The sequence below is a fragment of the Coffea eugenioides genome, unplaced genomic scaffold (genome assembly GCF_003713205.1).
Source record: "Coffea eugenioides isolate CCC68of unplaced genomic scaffold, Ceug_1.0 ScVebR1_278;HRSCAF=925, whole genome shotgun sequence".
Classification (NCBI taxonomy): domain Eukaryota; kingdom Viridiplantae; phylum Streptophyta; class Magnoliopsida; order Gentianales; family Rubiaceae; genus Coffea; species Coffea eugenioides.
Window position 1 is genome coordinate 44,160 of NW_020863307.1, and position 4,954 is coordinate 49,113.

Below are 4,954 nucleotides of genomic sequence, written 5' to 3' on the forward strand. Positions count from 1 at the left end.
GTCTTATTTTTCATGTTCGGGTCAGTCTCGTATTAGAATTCCGGTTCGTTGGAATCTTTTGCAGCCCAATAACACAGGTAAGTATTTGGTGTCCACTTCTTTGTCTCAAGTTTTTTCAAAACTCAGACAAAGAGGGGCAAACTGTAGACACCAAATTTTGAATAATTTGTATGTGGCATTTACTTCATGATTTTTATTTTAAATCGCTTGCATTTAGTTCATTGTTGTGTGTTTTGCATTTTTAGTTGTTATTTTTATTTTAGTTTTATTCATTTTGCCCTTTTAGTTTGTCTATTCATTTATTTTGTTTTGTCATTTCAGGTTTTTAATCACTTTTAAGTTTTAGATTTGAGTTTTTAGTTTTTTTTTAGTTTTTTTTTTAGTTTTTAAGTTTATAGAGTTTTAGAAAGAAAAGAAAAATCATTTTAGTCATTTTTGTTTTTATTCAATGCTTTCTTGAAAGAAAAATGAAAATGAAAAATCATAAAAAATGAAAAAAAAGAAAAGGAAAAAAAAAAGGAAAAAAAAGGGGAAAATTTGTTCACAAAAATATGTTTATTTCTTTAAATTCAATCTTTGGGCACATTAGTTATTTTTTAAGTTATTTTGAGAAAAAGAAAATGATGAAAAAATGAAAAATTGGAAAATTTAAAAATGGCCATTTTTGTTTAGTTTTTTTTTGTTTTGTTTAAAATTATTTTTGTTTTGTTATTATCATTATTACCGGGTTTGTGTAATTTTGTTATTATTATTATTTATATTTTATTATTTATATTTTCTGTAATCTTCAAGTTGTTTTCTTTATAAAAAAAAAAAAAAAAAAAAAAAACGCTTGCGGCAGGCAGGCTGTATTTTTTTTTTTTTTGCAGCTTGCCAAGGACACTTCGTACGTGCCATTGAAGGGCAGGATGAAGGCAGAGGCTGGCCTTCATCCTGACCATTCAGTGGAGGGTTTAAGGGCCTTGGAGTCCATATAAAAGCAAAAGGAAAAAGCCAGCCGCAAGGGGGAGATTTTTTTTTGGAGAAGAGATTGACGAAAAAAGCCACGGCAAAAGAAAGAGGAGAACGGGGCAAAAGAGAGAGGAAAAATCTGAACCAGAGTTCAACGGAGAGGCTCACGTTTGACTGCAGAGTGTTTGAGAGAAAAACAGAGAGCGAGAGAGTAAGAATTTTGGGGAGATTAAGGGGGATACTAACTGATAAAGGTTGGAACTGCTAGGATATTGAGAGGCGAAGTCGACGGAAAACGGGAAAAACCAGCAAAGGGAATTAAGGAGACAGGCGGCGGAAGAAGCTATCGAAGCAGGAAGAAAGACCAAAGCTTTCACTTTCTTTCCATCGATCAAAAACTTCAGGTATCTTCCTACAACTGATTTCTTTAGCCTCCCCAGTTTTAGCTTCTCCAATTTCCTTCGTGACTGAGTTGGACTTTTGCTTTTAGTTCTCTGTTTCGATGGTTTGTTGCTGTTGTCTCTATCTGCTTCAATCTGGCATACGGAGTGTATATCTCCAAGCTTTGTTAGGCAGTGAGTTAGAACTCTAGAGTTTTGTAGTTTTGTTGATTCATTAGGCTTATTACATCGGATAAAAACTGCTGAAAATGTCAAAAATTGGAGTCTTTTGTTTCGGATTCTCAGGGGGGGGGGAAAGGCAGCAACTGTAGTTATGGTTTCATATCATGATTTGGTTGTTTTGATTCAAAGTGATTTGAGTGGGGTTTTATGGAACCAGTAGACAGGCTTACACGTTTTGAGTTCATGCCCATGGTAGATTTTCCTGCGCATATGAAAGCTAAAACCTTTGCAGAAATGAACCCATGAATGAGTCCAAACTTGCTAGTTATCATAATTTTCTTTGCTTACATGATAGTGTCGCGTGAGACTGCTAAATGGTAAAGTTTCAGAATTTTTTGCTAAGGCCGCATGGTTTTTCTTCTGATCTGTGCGTCAACATCTGAAGTTTTATGAGAAAGGTAGAAAAATTGTCTGCATGAGTGTTATTTTTCCTCTGCTGCAACTTCACATTTAGTCACCTTATAAACCCACTGGTGCTTGTAGTTTTTTCTGATGCATATAAAGGCCTGCACTTTTCTTTCATTTCGTTTGTTGATTGAGCAACTCAGGTTTCCAGCCTTAGTTTGCAAGCATGATAAGCTTAATAGGAATTTGAGTTTGGGTTTGTGGTTTGAGATGTTTTAGTGCATCTTGTCATGCAAAATGCTGAAGTTCAAGAACACTGCTTGTTGAAGTTTAAAAGTTTCCTGTATGCCTGAATAAAGTTGTCAAGTCTTTCTGTTTGTTTGGTCTGAATGAAGTTTATTGGAGTTGAAAACATCTAATCAAAGCTGTTTTTGAATCGAAAATCTAAGTTGAAAGCAAAGTGCAGCAGTTTTTATTTTCGGTTGTTGAAGCTTAATTAAATCAGTCGCATAAGCTGCTTGTTTTCGTTCATTGCATGAAACTTAGCAAGAAAATCCTCCAAGAGTCCCATTGTTCATAGGTGTTTAGCCATGTTGGATTGGAGTAATTTCAAGGCTGTTGCACGCATTTGCTTTGCTGAAATGCAGAACTTTGCACATGAAAATTTGCAGCAGAACCAAAAAAAGTTGTCGCATTCTCTTTGCTGTTTCCTTACCTGCATTGGCTCCCTAAAGTGTCGGCCATTCAGTTTGTTAGTTAACCTTGTTTGCAAAAAGAAGATTTGGAAGATTGGTTTGGGTTTACATGTTTGGGTTTTGGAGCATTTGAACCATGACCAGACAATTGCTAAAAAGGAATGAACTAGAATTCTGCCAAGCCATCTTCTAACATTTTGAACAATTTCCCTGCTATGTTTTTGCTTTGCTTGGATGTTGAAATCATGTTGCATGTTGCTGGGATAAGGGTTTTGGACGTCTTGTTTGAAATGTTTTGATCAAACTTGTGCTGAAGTTGGAGTTTGCTTGCAAAAAGTGTAACCTGCGGTAATATTTCTTGATTGCAGAAACACTTCTTCATTGCAGAACCTGTTTCACGTTCTTGCATGTTTTGCATGAAAAAAAAAGCTTTTCAAAATTTGCATTTTGACCCCCCAAGTTTCCCCTAGACTCACTACGGCCCAAATAATTAGAAAATTAGTCAATTGGGTCCCTGTAATTTTTTTTCAGCAATGCTATAAAGACCCAATTAGGTTCCATTTCTTGCAATTAGGCCCTAAAATGTTTTTGAACCATTCCTCCACCTTTTCTTTGCCTTCGAACCTTTGAAGTTCTTAAAAGTGCTTGATTGAGTTTGAATGCTTGGGTAGTGTTCACAATTGAGTCTTTGGTAGCTTCAACTTCGCAACTCGATTGCTCATTTGCTTTCATTTGTTTGGGTGATACTTAGAGCATGAATTTGTGAAACTTGTGTTTAAATGAGCTTATGTTTGCCCGTTTTCCTTAACTTTCCTAAGTAAATTTGCTGCTTAACTTTTTTTTTCTTGCTTTTGGACCTTTAAAGTTCTTAAAACATTTTAATTGGTTTTGGTTTGATTGTTTGATGGTTGTTTTTGGATCCTAAAATGCAAGTGAAACCACTCATTGATCCGTATTTGATCTTAGGCATTTAAGTGCTTCTAATTGTTCAATTCCATGTTTATGTGTTGGATTGCTTGACCCTTGTTTTGTTTTGGACTTTTAAAGTTCTTAAATGTTCGATTGACTCGAGTGTTTGGGTAAGGGATATGTTTGAGTCCTTAATAGATGCTTCACTTGGAAATCGAATAGGCCATGCCTTCTCCTTGATCTTTAAAGTACCTTTGACTACATTTAAGTTGTGATGGAGGAAATTTTTTATGATTTGATGAATGCCATTTGGATTATTTATATTATATCATTAAAGTGGTGCCTTAACCTTTTGTTTTGATGGTCTTAGCTTAAGCCGTCTTTTTGTTATATTCTACTATTTGAGGTACCTTGACCTTTTTTATTATTTTGGAGGGTAAGTTAGTAATTTCACTACGTTAGGGCGTCACTTCAAGGGAGGTACACTCTATCCCCCATTTTGCACTTCATTTGACTCTATGTGCTCCTACGTGTTATGTGAAATTGCATGCCTACTCCGCTTTCCTTACCTCCTTGCATGCATTTACTGGCTTTTACTTTTATTTAAGATAGGGCTCGGAGAGCCTCTGGTCCATTTCCCCTTCCCCTTTATGCTTTTATGGGGTATGTGTACACCTCTTGGCTTGTAATAGATAGGGCTCGGAGAGCATCTGGTCCATTTCCCCTTTCCCTTTATGCTTTCATGGGGTATGTGTACACCTCCTGGCTTGTAATAGATAGGGCTCGGAGAGCATCTGGTCCACTTCCCCTTCCCCCTGGTTGCTTGCTTTTGTTGTTACATGTTAAATTGCTTTAGTAGGCTCTTGCATCTAGTCGAGCATGCTAAGTGCTACGTGCTACGTGTTTACGAGCGTTTTGGCATGTCTACTTGCTTTCATAACCATGAATGAATGGAATGGATGAATGTACGTTTCCGCTAGTCCAACGCTAGTCGGAATTCATAGATGGGCTAGTCCAACGCTAGACCCAATAGGATTTTTCCTTGGATTTTCATTAATGCATTATTTGCATGATCACCACATATCACGCATTTTTTTTTCTCCTTAGTTTATCATTTGGCATGCTTCTCGACCCCCTTTTCCCCTCACTTTAGGTTTTGCATCCCATGCTAGCTATAGGGTTCATTTTGCTTGAGTGTCCCCTTCTGATAAGGGAAACGAGCGAGTGTGGCTACTCGATAGCCTTAGCACGCTAGTTTCGCCTTCTAATCAAAGGGAAAATCAAGTCACGATTTAGGTCTCCCCGTACCCAATTTGCATGAATTCCCTAGGCTCATGCATTCTCAATCCACTCTATCATTACACTTTCACTTTTGTCTCATTTGCACACATGCACCTTTTATCACCTTCACTTGCACACGAACACTTTTTT